This window comes from Taudactylus pleione, unplaced genomic scaffold, assembly GCF_031769625.1.
Source record: "Taudactylus pleione unplaced genomic scaffold, aTauple2 ptg003001l, whole genome shotgun sequence".
In the NCBI taxonomy this organism is placed as follows: Eukaryota; Metazoa; Chordata; class Amphibia; order Anura; family Myobatrachidae; genus Taudactylus; species Taudactylus pleione.
The window spans coordinates 84,315-104,057 of NW_028287366.1; the positions used below are offsets into that span (position 1 = coordinate 84,315).

Genomic DNA, 19,743 nt, shown 5'->3' on the forward strand with positions numbered 1-19,743 from the left:
TCCACAATTTTGACTAAATCAGGGCCAAACAGAACCTGAGCATTATAAGGTAAGCATTCCAATCCCTTCTTGGATTCCGCATTTGCTCTCCAAGAACATACCACAAGGAGCGGCGAGCGGACACCGCCGCTGCAGAAATCCTTGAAGTAAGAATCCAAAGTTGCCTCATTAATGTACACAGCTGAATTCAAGCGTGTCACATGAGAATCCACCTAAGAGGGAGACTCCCATTTAGTGAAATAGTTGTCTGCAAAGGGGTATGCATAAGCCAGGTACCTTAGCGGTTAAATCATTTCCTTAAAATAAGCGTACGTAGGCATAGCCATGGGAAGGCCATTGTCCATGATGAGCATTACCATTCAGACTCAACTCCCTTGGGAGGGGGCTCAGAATCAGATAAATCCAGGAGTTCACCCTCATCAGACTACATGTCATCATTATACTTGAGTGATGGGGGGGTAACAAAGGTCTCTTAGAAGGCCTAAACGGAGGTTCCTGTAACCCACCCGTCAGGTTCTGAACTGTAGTGGACAAAGGGCCTGATTCAGAGCCGTTCGCTATTTGCGGTCGTTCGTTCAAAAACAAGGGGTGGCTATTCAAATGATCCGTTCGCAAATTGCAGTCTGTTCACACCTCTAAGACTGAACGAGCGAGCAAAACATACGCTCGGTTATTTGTTAAAAACGCCCCCTGGCCGCTCGCACCATACGTCATGTCCGCTATTTATTAGATTAATCGAGTACATCGACCAGCGTATGAACTGCTCGCTATTCTTGTGGTTGGTTTTTGCTACCACAATCTTGCGAGCAGTTCTGGCTATAAAATAACCCAGTGACGTGGTCAATGACGCTGCTGTATTAATTATGCACACCCATAAAACGCCCGTTTTGACCTTTAAGCACGCCTGCGTTCGGATCTCCACTCCCCATTTTCAAGCACCTTCCCCTGTTACCACCCACATACGCCTCATTCTGTCACTCAAAATAGCAGGCATTCGCTATATTGCGAGCACATGAATTTCGGCCGCACTGACTGGTTCGCGCATGCGTATAACGATCCGTACGCATGCGCAGATGTGCGAACATCGCTCGGAACGAGCGTACTGCCGCTAGCGAGTGGCTCTGAATGAGGGCCAAAGTGTTAACCCAGATAGGTTCTGCGGGGGGGAAGCGCCTGTGGAGGGGGACATTATGCCACCATTATGCCAGTGGGGGGAACGCAGGAGGGGCAGACAACTGATCCACTAAGGCATTTAGAGCATGTGTAGGCAAGACCATGGAGGCTCCTGTGACATTTTAGGCACAGTAGGGGTACAGGAAAGGGCATAATATAGCTGTACATAAACCCTCCTGACATACATCCCCTTCTCCTCTACCTACTTTACATCTGGAGCAGGCAAGTTGGCGAGGAGCACTATTTAGCATTGAATCTTCGCTCCCAGACAGGATAAATAATGTGACCCACCACACAGTGAGAACTTCTGACTGTGAGTCAATTCCCACCCTGACAGTACTGTAACGAGAGGGCTGAAGGGAGGAAAGATAAAGGGATAGCAAAATAAGGCTGACAGAAGAAATCAGACACAGCGCTAGCATAAGTCACCAACTATGCAGAAAAAAATAACCTGCACAATAGCACTATAATCGACTACAAGACCTAATGTCTAGTAGGAATAGTGCTGCATACTCTGACCTTACTACTGGAGGAGAGGTATGCAGGGGGGAACCAGGCACCGCTGTGTGAGACCAGCGTTGTAGCTCAAAAAAGATGGCCGCCGGAGAGCACAGTGTGGGCGGGCCCGGGTGAGGAACGCTGGAACAGCCCGCTGAATCACTGAGGAAAAAGCGTCGCTGTGTGCATCGGGGGAGGCGCCGCCTGTTCTATACAGGGAAGCGCGCTCCCCTGGCATGCCTTTAACTCCCAGGATGCTGGAGCGCAACTCTGTGGTGCTCCAGCCCCATATCTCAGCGGTTCAGTGGTAGCACATGCTCTTACCTGGCTCCACAAGCAGCCGTCCCCAGGGAGCCCCTAGCCCTGGGGACAAAAAGGTGGACTGTGCTTCAGCGGGGGCCTACTGCAGACGTCCGCTGCTTACCTCAATGTCCCCCATGAAGATCTGGCCACAGTCCAAGACCCCCAGGGGTTCCCACTAGCTGGAACCCCTAGGAGCCCGCCGAGTTCCCCGGATCAGTACCGGTGGTCGGCGCCGGCGGGGTGTCGGAGTGGCAGCATGGATGTCCACTGGACTGTCCATGCTGACCATTCTTCAAGATCTTCAGGGGCTGTATCAGCATCCCTTCTGTGCAGTGACCCGACTCCGGCCGGGCACCTACGAAACTGAAGGTGCCTTGGCCTGGGGGCAGGGTATAGGAGAGGAGGACCCAGTGCATCCAGGGACTAAAAGATTAACTGTGTGGTGCCCAACGGCAGAGCCATCACCTATACCCCAAGGTATCCTGTGGATACCCTATGGACCCTGCAGTAGAAACTTGCTTTGAAATTCTATTGCATTTCTATCACATGCCACCTGTGTGACCAGAGCAGTTTCTGGTTCTGACTTACTCGTCCAAAGAAGATGGATTAGCAGGTGGTCAGGATGCTGCTGCTACATCTGCTGTGTAACCTCACCGCTATACGGCTGTGGTCCAGACGGACTCTCTGAGGCTGGAGGCTGTAATGTAAGAAAACAAAACAAGTTATCTAAAGCAAAAGCAGTGACTTCATATATATTCTTGTCTAACCTATTAAATGCCCACACCCCTCCTGCGTCCCTCCTTACTGATGCTGTCACTTCTTATTGACATGGACACAGCCACACACCACTTACTGACATGGACAATGACTCATACTGCTTACTGACACGGACACTGCAATACACACTGCTTACTGACACAGCCACACACTGCTTACTGACAAGGACAATGACTCACTGCTTACTGACACAGACACTGCCATACACACTGCTTACTGACACAGCCACACACCACTTATTGACAAGGACAATGACTCACACTGCTTACTGACACAGATACTGCAATACACACTGCTTACTGACACAGCCACACACAGCTTACTGACACAGACACTGCAATACACACTGCTTACTGACACAGCCACACACCACTTATTGACAAGGACAATGACTCACACTGCTTACTGACACAGATACTGCAATACACACTGCTTACTGACACAGCCACACACAGCTTACTGACACGGACAATGATTCACACTGCAATACACACTGCTTACTGACACAGCCACACACCTCTTACTGGCATGGACAATGCCTCACACTGCTTACTGACACAGACACTGCAATACATTGCTTACTGACACAGCCACACACCTCTTACTGACAAGGACAATGCCTCACACTGCTTACTGACACAGACATTGCAATACACACTGCTTACTGACACAGACACTGCAATACACACTGCTTACTGACAGGAACGAATCCAATTCGGTGCGAATTGTGAGGTGCGAGTTGATGTTTTCTCTGCAAATTCACATAGCAAATTCATGTTGCAATCCAATAGGAAATCGCACTGAACCATACTTGCCAACCCTCCCTCATTGTGCAGGAGACTTCCTGAAATAGCAGCGATCTCCCTGTCTCCCTGAAGAGTCTACCAATCTCCCTCATTTCATCTTACCCCCATTATGACACTGTTATATAAAAGAAAAAAAAGAGATATATACATTATAATGGGATCGTTAGTATAATTTACCTGCATTGATTATAAAGCACAATGATCCCTATGGTTACATGTATTTTCTGAGAAGTATCAGTGTGTTTTCATCAACAAGTAGATGTTACTAGCTGCTTTGGGGCTCATTTACATGTGGCTATAAATCAATTTTATGACACGCCTCTCAGATGTAGCAGTACACGCCCACTTTACTGCCGCGCTCATAGGTGCTGCTTTCACAATCTCCCTGAAATGCTTTTTCAAAAGTAGGCAAGTATGCACTGAACCCTCCAGAGTAAACACAAAATTTTTCCATCCGCACCTCCCTGGGGGTGAGACATGGGGCCATATTCAATTAGACGCAAAAAGCCGAGATCCGCGGAAAAGTATCGCCGATCTTGGCTTATTGCGTGGCGGAAACTTATCTCCATATTCAATTCCAGCCGCTTTTTGCGTACATGGAAAGTCAATGCAATGTAATAGGCAAAAAAGATGCGCCTCTGTATAGCAGGAGAAAAGAAGTGCAATTTTTTTATTTTGGGGTGCAAAGGTGGGGAAACCACTCAGAACCCTTTTGACACAACTGTGTCAAAAAATTCAGAAAAAAAGAACACCCCAAAAAAGTACTTTCATTTTGGGGGGGCGAAGTAAAAAGTAGGGGGACAAGCATAAAAACTAGTGAAATAGACTTTTTGGGGGTCTGTAAGGATGGGTCAGGTATTTTTAAGATTGCAGGTGCATGCAGCAGGTGCGTTTTTCATGATATTTAAAACTTCACTTTAGAGACTTTAAACCCTGCTAGCACCCATTTTCATGTACCCCAAATTTATACAGGACTATTTATATTCCCCAAAAATACTGCTTTATGCCATTCTTCACCACTTGTGCAAAGACGCTAATAAGAAGCAATTAACACAACTTAAGTACCCCAAATAGATTTATAAGGGCTATTCAGGCACATCTACACTGATCCCCAATGTTAGTGCATCCTTTTGGGGGGTTCAGGCTGATCTTTCCCATTTCTGACAGCACTTTCCGCCTGTTCCAAATTCGCAGCTTGCCGTTTTTGCGTGGTTTGGAATTGAATAGGGTGAATATCGGGGGCGCACACAATAAGTTTCCATGTCCAAAACACGTGATGTAGACGGAAAGTCGGGCAGGCGAACTTTATCTCGGACGTTAAACTAATTGAATACCGACCATGGTAGGGAAAATCTTTGTTTTAAGGATACAATGTTGGAACAACCTGCAGAACCCCATGTGCCTCAAATTACCACAAAATCAACTTGTTAGTTTAATCACCCCAAATGTAATTACAGTAGTTTTCTCATTGAAAAATAATACATTTGTAATTTTTTTTAAGTACCCTCAAAGCACCCCAAAATCTCCTTATATCCTACTTTTTTTTATACACACCCCTCTACACCTACAGTACAATAATAACAAAAAAATCATTCCATGCAAACTCACGTAGTATCATCCCACCAGGACTAACATCATGTCAATTAGAAGATCTTTTGCCTCAGAAAGTGGACAAAACACAACTTACTCGTCCATTTGGGGTACACACCACGGTTCTGACACAAACTTGCTCTGCTGCTTCCACAGGAAATCAGATGTTAGCTTGTGAGGCATATTACCGGCAGCAGAGAGCCAAACACTCACTGGCAGCAAAACAGAATTCTGATTTCTGACATTTGTTTTATTATTATTTTAGTTTTTATTAATTAAACAACTTGTCTCCAGTACTGGAGACATTTTCCTTGAGCCCACATCCTTATCATCAACCAGCTTCGGTCTTCAAGAAAATGGAGACGACGCCAGACCCATTGTCAGACATTTGGGGACATGTTTTAACCAGGTCAATCAGAGAGTGGGGTCGGGCCATCACCATGGTACCTTGAAAGCAATAAGCCTTGGATGTAAGAGGGACTTGAAGGTTCCTGCACCTACAGAGCATAGCTGGGGAGCTGCTCCTTCATGTCAGGGGTACTATATTTTATACACTAGTTTTTTTTTTTAGCAGGGTTAGGCAAAGTGTGACACTCCAGCTGCTGTGGAACTATACCTCCCAGCATGCCCTGCCACAGCTTTGCTGTTAGAGCATTATAACCCTGTGGCAGGGCACGCTGGGACTTGTAGTACCAGATGAGCTGGAGTGCGTGACGTTGCCTAGCCCTGTGTTAACTTATTATAGCCTAGAAGCCTGATTGATATAATCACTAATGCGTGTGACAACCCTGATATCAGATTTTTCTACAGTGGGTACAATGTTATATATTTGTCCCTGTTTTTTTACTGCAAGGTACCATGCTGTCCAGCCGGAGGCTATTCTCATTATCTATTATTATTTGGTCATTTTCAGGAGTGGTTTATGTCTGCCATCAAGTCCAGGTTCAGCCGGTAGTGGCACTGCAAGTTCCAGCATAACCTTCCAGCTACACAATTCCTCTGTTCCTTGGGCTTAATCCAAAATTGCACGCAATGTCGATGTTGGATGCAGTAGGCGATTTTGCACGTGCGGCTATGCCGTAGCGATGGTCACCGCCAGGATTCAAAATGTAATTGATGCGTAATAGTGAATGTGGTTGTTACATTTATAAAAATGGTTTCCAACATGGGTGCAGGTGAGACGTGTCTGTGATATGTGTCTGGCATAAATCAGGCGCATAGGCTCCTGTCCAATACCCACACTTAAAATAGTCATCGGTGTTGCTTTGTATGTGTGTTGCAATTTGTGATTTTTTTTAGTGAACCTAATTTGCGTTTGTGATCAAATTAGAGTCTAATGTTGTTTTGTGAAGCAGAACCGCTAAAACAATGATCCTGGACATGTTCAGCCGCTTACATATTTCTCCATTCCAGGACCAGCCCTAGTGTAAGCTCCAGAGATCAGTCACCCATGGAAATAGCAGAATAAGTAGGAGAATTTGTGGCACCGCTGCCTTTATGCTGCAGCGCACGTAACGCATGTTAGCTGCTCCAATGACATTATCCGGGATGAAACTATGCTGAATGTGACAATGGCTACAGAAGTCTCATTCCAGGACTTTCATCCACCAATGGATAATCACTTGACGGGGTATAAGCAGAGAGATCTGTCCCAGACTCATTTCTTCAAGGTGGCCTGCAGGACGTTTGGACCTCCAAAGTCAAGGACACGACACATCATTGCTCCCCCCATGGAAAAACTGCAATCTGGGTCAGTAAAGGTTACGGAACCATCGCTTGTGGCTTCTGGCAGCATCATTAAGTCAGAATCTGAAAGGATGGCTGAGATTGGAGAGACTAGTAACATCGGTCAGAACATTTCTGACTGGTTACTGGAAAGACAGAAGTTCAGGACCCAGTTGGACAGTATGGGGGGCATAGACAAATGGCTGCCTGGAAAACTGGACCTGACAGACCTAGAAACCAGGGTACAGGATAGGATGGATGAGAGAAGTCTCAAAAGCCGAATGTCCCTAGAAACCACTGAAGAAACGGTGGGTTCAGCACTTAGAAATCACAGTTTTCAGCAACTTTAGTCCAATCGACAGCCAAAAGGCAAACTTATCCTTCATCACCGGTGCAGCTTAAGGTGGGACTTAACCAGAAATGTGAAACACTTATCCTTATACTCTATGTAACTGCCCATTCAAATCTTTATAGTGTTACATGGGTATTTTAAACTGACATATGAATCTTCTCCACCACTCAGTGGGAGCTGCCATGTTGGTTTTGCTAAGCGTGTTTTACATACTGAGAGCTAAGACCATGTTATTATTACAGAAGGACAATATTCTTATTTATTAATAGGAGGTGTAAACAGGTAGAGGATGGTAAAACATAATGTTTATTTATTGACCCAAATCAGTCATTAAAAATGTGGGGTATACTTTAAATATGGTAAAGGGCAGTAAGCAATACACTATAATTTAACCACACACGCTTTAGCACTATATCCATTTCTGTGCACTGGAGTTCCACCTACACTGCTTCATCTTCTCCTGGCATCATTGCAGTTAAATTGGGGTCTAAGGAGCTGATTCAGACCCGCTCTCTAAGAAGCATTCGCTCGTTGATGGCGATGGTTCGCAATGTGCGCATGCGTATGCATCACAGTGCGCAAACTAGTCCGATCGATCGGGAAGCATACACTCGCAGACAGCCCAGCAGCGTGAGTGACAGGAGCAGCTGTTTGTGGGTGGTAACAGGGGCTGGCCACTAGAAATGAGGGAGTGGAGGTGCGAATGCAGTCATGCCCGAGTGTCTTAACGCCGTATCAGAGGCGTGCATAATTAACAGGCAGTGTCATTGTACTCGTCACCTGGTTGTTTTTTACACTGAAGTGCTCGCAGCGCTTGCAGTAGGGTATAGTCAACCTCAAGTGTTGCTTTCCCTTCCGATGGTACCCGATGTACCGATGGTTGCATACGCTTCCTGGAGATGTCGTGCGCTACTGGGTGTCTTAAGACAGGCTGGTGGGCGTCTGCATACACAAAACGATTGCATGCCAAGACATAGTGGGCGTGCTTATGCCTTGCCGTGCAATCGTCTGCCTTGCTGGTTGTGTGCCGAATTTGCATAGGCTGTGTGCGTGCGAACGCATCTAGCGAGCGAGTCTGAATTGAGCCCTAAGTACTAAGCCTTGGAGAGAGAGAAAATGGATGGAGATAAAGTACCGACCAATCAGCTCCTTCACTACATAATATTAGCACCACTTTGGGTCATATATTGAACGCTAACTCACCTGGTGGCACCCCAGGATCCTCCAGTATGACAATACAAGGATCAGCATTCCCTCCTGAAATTATTTTGGCACCCCCTCATACTAACATACACCCCAAGTAGAGGCAGCATTTCAGTTTACTGATTAAATCTTTGATTAAATAATTATGGGTTTTCAGGGAACTTGCATTGGCTGCACTGAGAATGCATCTGCTCTGGTTTGAAACATCTTTTCACTTTTCCCAGATACTTGTGATATCTGATATACCTCAACTAGATGATCCCTGTTACCAGATAACTATAGTATTTTGCTTCCAGCCATATAAAACTGAGGCAGGCGGTCGCCGCATGATGAGGAGCTCGCAGTCCAGTGTGACCACACCCCCCATCCAGCAGGCTAACCCAGAAGCCCTGGCTATCCTGGAAGGTTACCTGAATCAGTGCCGGCTGCGCTTGGTGGACCTCTATAACCAGACAGACAAGAGCAAGAGGAAGCAAATCTCCAGCCATGACCTGAAGACTGTGAGAAAAGAGGTGAAGATTTAAGAATGGTGGTTGGGTTGTTTGGTCAAAGGATAACTCTCTCCTAAGTTCTTATTTTCTCTTATTTATTACTTGTATATATAAATACATACTATATTTAAAAAACCTTTCTAATATAGCTATCGTATAGAAAAAGTGTATCCAGTGGTGCTGGCCCTCATGTAATAGGCTCCTCAGTTCCTGCATTCAACCTTGGATAGTTGAGAGGTTTATTGAACTGATCGCTGGACTGTAACGCAAGCCCTGCTCTTTCCTAGGCTAATTTTCCCATCAGTGACTTGCAGTTTGATGACCTGGTGATCTCACTCAACAATAAGCAGCAAAAATCAAATCAACTACAAGGAGCTGTCAGTGGGACATTATTCCTAGAGGAAGAAGAACATGGAAGTTAGATTGCCTACCTGAATCCTCTGGCACATTCTCTTCATTTGATCTCACAAACGAAGATGAAGTATCTTCCCTCTTCTCTTCCTCCTACTGTATTACCTCTACTCTAGATCCTTTACCCTCACAAATCAGTAAAGCTCTGTCTCCTGTGCTTATCCCAACCCTAACTAAAATCTGTAATCTCTCTCTCTACTGGCAACTTTCCATCACTGTTCAAGCATGCAGTGATTACTCCTATTCTGAAAAAACAAAACTCTGACCCCAACACTCTCTCAAATTACCGTCCTATCTCCCAGTTCCCATGCCCCTCCAAGCTAATTGAGAGATTTGTCTACACCCGCCTCACACACTTTCTTAACTCACATAACTTATTGGACCCACTTCAGTCCGGCTTCCGTTCCCAACACTCCACAGAGACAGCACTGACTAAGGTAGTAAATGATCTGGTCACTGCCAAGGCTAAAGGCCATTACTCACTCCTAATTCTTCTAGATCTCTCTGCTGCTTTTGACACTGTTGACCACTCTCTTCTCATATACACACTACAATCCCTAGGTCTTAAGGACACAGCTCCTTCTTGGTTCTCTTCCCACCTATCTGATCGCTCTTTTACTGTTCGTTTTTCTGACTCTGCCTCCTCTTCACTAACTCTATCAGTTGGAGTACCGCAAGGCTCTGTATTAGGGCCTCTGTTATTCTCAATCTATACCTCCTCTCTTGGCAAACTAATCAGCTCTTTTGGATTTCAGCACCATCTGTATGCATATGATACTCAAATCTATGTATCTTCCCCAGATTTATCACCATCTGTACTGGTCCGTGTCACTGAATGTCTTTCTGCAATTTCATCTTGGATGTCATTTCGCCACCTGAAACTTAATATTTCTAAAACAGAATTAATTATATTTCCACCAGCCAATAATGGTTACCAAACTGATCTCTCTATCACTGTTGACAACTCGACAATCCACCCTGCCCCACAAGCTCGCTGCCTTGGGTGTCATCCTTGACTCTGAACTGTCCTTTGTTCCCCACATTCAATCTGTCTCAAAACCATGTTACATACATCTAAAAAACATATCCAAAATTCGACCATATCTCACACAAGACACTGCAAAAACTCTAATCCATGCACTTATTATTTCCCGTATTGACTATTGCAATAGCCTCCTTACTGGTCTTCCCAAAAACAGGCTATCTCCATTACAATCAATTATGAATGCAACTGCAAGGCTTATCTTCCTTGCCAAACGTTCATCGTCTGCTACCCCACTCTGTCAGTCCCTCCACTGGTTGCCGGTTTTCTACCGTATTCAATACAAAATACTCTTACTTACACATAAGGCTATTAACCAAACCACACCAACATACATCTCTTCACTCATTTCTAAATATCTCCCTACCCGACCTCTCCGCTCAGTACAAGATCTGCATCTCTCATCCCCATGCATTACTTGCTCCCATTCACGGTTACAGGACTTTCTTCGGGCTGCACCCACTCTATGGAATGCCTTAACTCACACAATACGACTTTCCTCTAGTCTCCAATCCTGCAAGCGATCCCTTAAAACTCACCTCTTCAGGCAAGCTTATCAGAACCCAGAACCACCCACATAACCTTCATAGCCTCCATATGTAATTACATCCCCATTCACAGTCCACACACAACCTCACACATCGTCTTTCTCTCACATCCTCATGACATTTGGCCGACATTCCGGTGTAAATGGGTCATGCAACTGTGCCTTCTGGCTGGACCAAAATGCAATATATAGCACCTATTCTTGTGTATCAATGCCTATTTCCCTATAGATTGTAAGCTTGGTTTTCTATCTAATGAATGAGAGACAAAGCTGAGAGCATGATAAGTGTGGTGGCTACGTCATACATCTATACATCACGGCTGTTAGTTTTTAGGTGGTGTTAATGGGAAATTTTCAATGAAATGAGTGGATAGTGATAACATGGTAGAAAACATGGTGTGACCATACTTACACTGCCCATGGCATGGACCATTATGCCTGTGGTAACGTCATCCTTTGTGGGTACAGAGAACAGATTGCTCCTTCACTACAAAAAAGCATAAGTACTGTTTTTGTTTGGGTGTAACGTGAGCTGCGATGCTGCGTATTTTGTGTCTCCGTTGGCCACGATCATGTTAAACATAAGTTTCCTCTGTCCTTGCAGATGCAGTGATGTATTTCCAGCCTCCCAGCGACCACAACACTGAGGGAGGCAATTCTCAGCCTGTGGTGACCCTCTCTGGGATGCTGGATGGCCTAGGAAGCACAAGAACAGAATCTTGGCCTGTCCACAGTGTGCAAAGCGGGGGGAGCGGGTCACAGTTTCTGCAGGTGCCCCCGGTGAGTTTGGAGGAAAGAAGACTCCTCAGCTATGAGGACATGGAGGACATTGGGAAGAACTACAGAGAGAGGAAGCGCAGAGTAAAGGTGAGGATACCAAAGATGGAGAGACGAAGGCATTGCCACCACTCCCGTTGTTACTGAACTACAAGTCTCAGCATCCTTTGCCAGAGAGTTATACTTCGTACAGGAATAGCAGTCATCACTGTCAGCGGCACTTACCCTTACCCTATATTGGGTGCAGGGGATGCGTCTGAAATTGGCATCTACTGTGCATTCACACAACTCATAATAGAACGCAACACAGCAAACCCATGAAACATCCACAAAATGCGCATCCATATTGTTGCCATCCATTTAGTATCCGTACTCAAAATGGCGTACCACTATGAATAGTGCGTATATTCGCATAGATGCATGTGCAACCCGCAACGCCTGCGCGGTCTGCAAAAAATCACTAGATGCGGCCGCCTACGAACCTGTGCATGGTTCAGGATCAGGCCCTTAGTGTCAGGCTTAGGGAACCTTGCGACAGCACAGTTAGAGCAGTGCCATTTGGTGTGCACTGGCAATGCTGCCGTGGATGCTCATTCCCTGCCTTCTACACGGGAAGGGGAAACAGTAGAGCTGGTGGAACAGTTCCGGAGACAGGGGCTGCAGCAGTATTACAAGATCCTGAGACTGTGCCAGGCCTATGAGGTTCCTCTCACTGAGAAGCTGCTGGAACGAGGTGAGGAACCAATTTTATAATGTGTGCTCTAGAGACTTTCATCTTGAATTGGGGATATTCCTGGTGCCAGGGTCCGATTCAGCTTTAGACAGGGAAGGCTGAGAGGTGCCTAAATAGGGGAAGCAGCATCTGATTGTAGCTGAGGGGAGGATGAAATGTATATAGTAGGGACACTATATTCTGTAACATAACTGGGAAAGCTATATAATGTACTACGTAAATAGGGGAATCACTTTTTTTATTTCAGTCAATCAAATACTAAAATATTATAGTATCCATGCAAACATATCTATCACTCAATGTACTGAAATAATTAAATTGAGACAAAAATAACTTTAACAGTCCATTTAACTATGAATTAAAGACAGACTTTTCATATTTGCAAATTAATTTGAAAGTGCACCAGTATACATGGTCATCTGTATGATATAGCAGTGATTCCCAACCTTGGTCCTCAAGGCACACTAACAGTCCTGGTTTTGGTGATATCTATGCTAAAGCACAAATGGTTTAATCAAAATAAGGTACTAATTAAGGGCCTGATTCAGAGCCGCTCGTAAGCGGCCGCACGTTCGCTCCGAGCAATGTTCGCACATCTGCGCATGCATATGGGTCGTAATGCGCATGCGCCACCCTGTCATTGCGGTTGGAAATCATGCGCTCTCAAAACAGCGAAGGCCTGCTAATTTGAGTGACAGAATGAGGCGTTTGTGGGTGGTAAAAGGGGAAGGTGCTTGAAAACGGGGAGTGGAGATCCGAACGCAGGCGTGCCAAAATGTCAAAATGGGCGTTTAATGGGTGTGCATAATTAACAAAGCAGCGTCATCGACCACATCACTTGGTTGTCTTTTAGCCTGAACTGCTTGCAGTGATTGCGGGAAGTAAAACCTACCACAAGCACTGCGAGCAGTTCAGACGCCTTTCGATGTACTCGATTAATCTAATAAATAGCGGAGATGACGTATGATGCAAACGGCCAGGGGGCGTCTTTACAAAATAACGAGCACATGTTTCGTTCACCCGCTCAGACATTGAGGCGTCAACAGACCGCAAAGAGCGAGCGCTCAATTTAAATAGCCCACCCCTTTTTCTGAATGACCGTTCGCAAATAGCATCCGGCTCTGAATCAAGCCCTAAGTTCTTTGTGCTCAAGTATGGTTATCCTTAAAACCTGGACTGTTAGTGTGCCTTGAGGACCGTGGTAGGGAACCCCTGTGTTATAGGGTAACACGGTAATCCAGGCACCACCCATTACATAACAGCGTGTGCTATCATGAGCAAATAAATTACTTTTACAAACTGCAATAGGTCCCAGCAGCCCTAGGGGCCCCTGTATGCTGCGCAGGCTCTGGGCTGGTTATTTCATTACCCCATCATTGCAGTCACTGGAACACAAGTACAAACCACTCAGTGGACATAGGAATGTTTCTAGATCAAATTTTCAAAATTCAAAATTAGAAACTCTTCTGTATCTACTAATCAGATCTCACTGGTGGTGAGCGTGGAACCATTCTAATCAGACCTCACTGGAGGTGAACGTGGAACCATACTAATCAGACCTCACTGGAGGTGAGCATGGAACCATATTAATCAGTCCTTACTGGAGGTGACCATGGAACCAAACTAATCAGACCTCATTGGAGGTGAGTGTGGAATCATACTAATCAGACCTCACTGGAGGTGACCATGGAACCAAACTAATCAGACCTCATTGGAGGTGAGCGTGGAACCATTCTAATCAGACCTCACTGGTGGTGAGCGTGGAACCATACTAATCAGACCTCATTAATGGTGAGAGTGGAACCATACTAATCAGACCTCACTGGAGGTGAGCGTGGAACCATACTAACCAGACCTCACTGGAGGTGAGCGTGGAACCATACTAATCAGACCTCACTGGAGGTGAGTGTGGAATCATACTAATCAGACCTTACTGGAGGTTAGCGTGGGACATACAATTGTGTCTGCATGGTAAGATGTAGGTAATACTGTAACACAGCCTATAAATCTCTCCATATTGTCTGTGCCTCTATAAACAGCATTATTATATCCCGGGGACAAACTGATCACCTGCGGACCAGGGCACCAGCTGCCGCTTCGCCAGCCCGGAACAGTAACCATGTCCAAGGATAAATTCAAGGGAAAGAGCGGAGCATCAGGGAGTGATGCCCAGGAGAGCGGGACAGTGCCACATTGACAGCCAGGAACAGCAATGAGGCCCAAGGATAGGTCCATGAGAAAGAGCAGAGTATCAGCGAATGATCCCCAGGGGACAGAGAAGGTGCACACGGTTAGATCTCCTGGGAGCAGGTGAGTTGCCGTACTGTGTCAGGTCATGTGATACTCAGGATGCTGGCACTATGCTCTTTGGCAAAGGGGACACATAGACATAATGTATAAATGGCGCAAACAATCTATACCTCTTCCCACTAGGGAAGGGTGAAATGCCCCCCACAAATATACGTCATGCTAAAATTTAACATGACCAGGTGACCCCCATCCATATGTTGGCCACAAAGCACCTTCACCCCCTGCTATTATATGGAGACAAATACCCTCGGTGAAATATATTCAGAAACATTCTGTATATGTACATGCCTTAAACATAGCACAGGAGTATGGCAATGTTTCAATTAAAGTTTCAACAACAGTATGACATTTGGGGAACATGTCCAGCCAATGCGAGAGTCCCACCCTGACTTTCCAGAAATCAGAAAACCACCTAAGAAGTCTACAGTTAGTGGAGATAGCTCTGTTGTCCCATAAGGGATGAACCAATACTTGATCCAAGTCATTATTGTGGAAAGGGAACCCTAGCTGGGGCACAGGTTGAAGCCGTGTTCAAAATCACGGGTTGGAGCCATGTTGGAGCCCGGGCTTATGTCTGAAATGGGTATAACAAACTTTTTATCTCTTCTTCCCCTGGAATAGACAGAAGCTCTTTCACCTGCCAAGTCACCATTGCTGTTCTTCTGCAGCTTGTAGACAATATCATCACTGACCTCTTCCGATCCGCCAATGAGCTTAGTAGGGTAACCCAGGAAAACCCTTTCTGACCACAGCGTACCTGGCTTAGACCCGGGAAAATCCCTGGTCATGACCACGGCCACGGACCTGGGTCACATAACCCAGGTTGAACTATTCACACTGACACATGACCTGTTTTTTTTCCCCGGGTCCTTGCCTCGGTGTGAGAGGGATATTAGTTGTAGCTTTACGTTTAAGAAAGTTATACCACTCTCAGACATACTTTGCTTAAGCTTCAACAGGGCTATGCGTTACTGTTAGTTTTGCCAAATAAAACATGGGAATTCCCGGGTGAGCAAACCCATAGCCCCAGATGTAATAAAATTGGCGAGACCTGGAGTGGCTGTTATAAGTTAGAGAACACAATCATCTTTATCAAATTGACTTGACCCAAATAAGATTGGGGGAGATTGTTTGTCATTTCTTGAATGGAAGTTTTGTTTCAGGGTTTTATGTTACTTGTATTCTTCTTATTCAATACTTCCTCCATTCTGTTTTGTATTTCCTAGCGATGGCCCGTATCCTCGGAAAACCTACGTCAAATGGGTCAGGACTAAAGTGAGGGGCAAGAAAAGAGTGAGGTTAGAAACTCTGAGATGTTGGATGACGTATGAGCAGTTTCAGGAAATGATTGGGTGAGTTGTGGGAGGACAAAGGGGTTCAGAGTCCTGGTACAAAGACTGATCCGTACATGTCATTCAGCACGGCCACTGGCCAGAATACACCTGCCCTCCATATATAGCGACACTTTTACCAAGACAAATCTAGCGCACGATTCCCAAGCACATTCAAAAAGGGAACCAAACACCCCTCGGCGTCCCTTCAGTTGCTGCTGGTAACAGAGGTACCATGGTGGTGTTATACCTCCCAACTGCCCGCAGAGGGCGTACTTGCCTACTTTCAGCTCCCTCCTTCCGGGAGGGAGTTGTCAGGCTTCCACAGCGGGGAGGGGTATCCCATCTGAAAGAGGGCGTGATGCGTGGATGATACTCTATTGGGGGTGGAGCATAGGGACGTGACCGCAATCGCGTCAACCTGGCGCCCGCCCCCTCTTCACAGTGCTGAAATTGACGGCGGTGGGGCCACAATGACACGATTCAGCTCAAATCGCATCATCAGGGCCCACGGGGGGAGGGGTAGGCGGCCGCCGGGAGACTTTCCTGCCTTTCTGGGGGGCCGGACGCGGCACTGGATTTTCAGGAAGCTTCTGGCCGAATCGTGAGGGTAGGCAAGCCTGACATAGGGACTTTCCCCTCAAATCGTGACAGTACTTTTTTACTTTTCATATAGACCCCACGCATGGGGGTGATGGTGCAGTTCACCATCTTCTATAACATATTAAAAAAATATATATATTTTTTTCAGATTGTTCAGTTTTGATTGGATTAGAATAAGAAACTGAATACAAATTTGAAAATAATTTATCGACTATAAATAGCATGAAGTGAGCCTATTGGTTACATCACCGACAGCTTCTAGTTATGTTCTACTAAATGCAATCCTTCCCTATAACCCCGAGCTATGTATGTGCGGAAGAAAGAGGCCCCGCCCATCTCCAACATGACCTTGGCGGTATCTTTACTAAAAAACGTTCTCAAAACATCTCAATATGTGGAATATATAATACTATTATCCCCCTTTATTCTTTATTATGTTTAGAAACCTGAAGCGGCGGTTCTTACATCGGATGACAATGCGTTTTGGCCAGGACACCTTGACAGGACATCTATCTGCTGAAAGCTGCTGAGAGAGGCTCAAACCCATCACTGACTAGGAACCAAATCAATCACAGAGGCTAATGGGGGGTATCCACTTAGCAACATACAAATGACAGCACGATTGCGACATTGCAATCGTGCTGTCGTTTGTATAGCTAGTGATGTGCCTAGACTGAACGTTCACTCGTTCAGTCCTGGCACATTCCTCATCCCCACACATGCAGAACCTGACGTGATCGTCAGGTTGACCTGCATGTACGGGCGATGTCGGATGTTGGAAGCGACCCGCGGGCACGCGCATCGCGGGTCACTTCCGTCCAAAACATCCCCGATGCATGCGCGATTTACAAGCGATTGCACGATAACGACATCATTATCGTGCAATTGCTTGCTTAAATCGCTTAGTGGATCCCCCCTATAAGACCTCTCTGAAACGTCTGTGTTGTCTAAATGTAATAAAATCAGAAGTTACATTTGTTATTTTCGTCACTGTTTATGGTGCGGGAGGTGGAGGGCCTACGAAATCTAAGGCGATGTTGGGTATTAGTTATTAATTAAGGAATGTAATGAGTTAATTGAATGACGGAGACGGCACATAACCCAGGGCGCCCTCTGGCTTTGATTGGTTGCTATAGGTTATAGCACATTTTCTACCCAATTATCTATGCGTCAGATTTCATAAACGCCCCTCAGTATGTGTAATAGCAACTGCCGCAAGGAATATCCAATCACATGTACCGGTTATGATTATGAAGCTATTATATGTGGCACTACCTCAGCTTTATGTGTACGACCGCACGGCTGCCTCGATGTTTGTCTAGTGCGCATTCACACGAGGGAGCCGGCTCCTTCGTGCGCATGCGTGAGACCCGCTACGACCGACAGCGCCGGTCGTAGCGGGTCTCTTTCCAAAGAGGACGAGCTGTCGATGTTGATTGACAGCTCACCACATTTGGAAGGCGGGCCGGGGGGGTGGCAGCCCAAATGGAGGCATTCCCATGGGAACGCCTACCATTTGGGGGAGGCCCCAGAGCTTCCAGCTCTGACAGAGCCAGAAGCTCTCCGGGGCTTACGACAAGTGAGATCCTACCCTAGGGTCTCGTCGTAAGCCCTGATGGTCGCGATGGTCTATGACCATCGTGACCATCACCCTAGTGGTCATTAGAGCTGTGGGTGTAAACCCACAGGCTAACGACCGAAACAGAGGTGGGCGGTCAGGATGCAAGCAGCCGCCCATTTTCTGAGCGACCGCTTGCATCCTCCGACCGCCTCTGAATGAGGACCTCAGTCTCTAGCTTATAAATGCCCATAAAACATTTGTAATTAGGTTTCCTGGGTAACTATGAACTGTATAAAAATTGGAAGACAACATTGACCATCTCAGCATTAGACAATATTTTTACAAATGCACTAACCTGGCCTGAATTAAATGCAGTCCCAGTTATTATAAATGGAAAACATACAGGACAGATGGGAATAGGTTCTCACAAGTGACTTGGCTTATTCGGGAAAAGGTATCTATAGTGCTAATGAGAACATGGCACAGTGTGACCCAGGGAAAGCATCGTATTGCTGTGTGCGGTCAGGGAGGAGAGTCTTTCCCCTTTGATGGGAAATAAGTAGCTGCCACACTGGAAATCCCTTCTTTTTTCTGGATCAACACTTTTATGGAGCGTACACACTAGACGATATGCTCCCTGAGCGATGTGTAGTGTATCCCCGGCAGAGTGTGCTCTATGTCGTTCATGACATTGAGCACACCCGCTGAACGATATCTTTAACAATATCATTCAGCGCCGGGCTCTCTCCCCCATTCCCCAACATACAGCAACCTGACGACATCGTCAGGTTGGCCTGCATGTTTACTCGATGAACGATAATGACGAACGACCCGCAGGAACGCGCATCATCATTATCGTTCATCATTTTGGTGTTAAAAATGGACGATAAAGTGGATGACTGAACGATACATTATCGTTCAGTCGTCCACTTTAATCGCCCTGTCTGTACGCACCTTTACACTAAAGGTTCCCAAAATCCGCCATTACAGTCCAGGTTTTAAGGCAGAGATGCAGACATTCTGGCTGCCCCTTCCGGGAGGGGGCAGCCAGATCAGCAAAATCGGGGGGAGTCGTCGGCTGCTGTGGGCGGAGCGGGGGCGTGGCCATGTGCTCACGTCATTTTGCCCCCGCTACACAATGCCGATAATCCTGACACTGTAAAGCAGGGGGCGGGGCGGGGCCAAAATGACGTGATTCGGCATGAATCGCATCACAGGCCCCCACCAGGGATTTTCATGTAATCGCAGGGGGGGTGGCAGGAGGGGTCAGCAGCTTGCGGGAGGCTTGCCTGCCTTCCTGGGAGGCCGGGAGGCAATTTTTGGGAGGCTCCCGACCAAATCAGGAGGGTAGGCAAGTATGTGTTAAGGATAACCATGCTTGAGCACAGGTAACTTAATTAGTACCTCAGTCAATTTGATTTAACTATCTGGGCTCAAGCATGGATATCCCTAAAACCTGCAATGTAATGGTGGAGTTTGGGAACTTCTGACCTACACAATGTATATAAGG

At 46.3% G+C, this 19,743-nt stretch overlaps 1 pseudogene; it reads left to right on the forward strand.

Annotated features, from left to right (window-relative positions):
• The first annotated feature begins 6,703 nt into the window (after positions 1–6,703).
• Positions 6,704–17,254, forward strand: LOC148431035 (EF-hand calcium-binding domain-containing protein 12-like; annotated as a pseudogene).
• Positions 17,255–19,743: the final 2,489 nt, after the last annotated feature.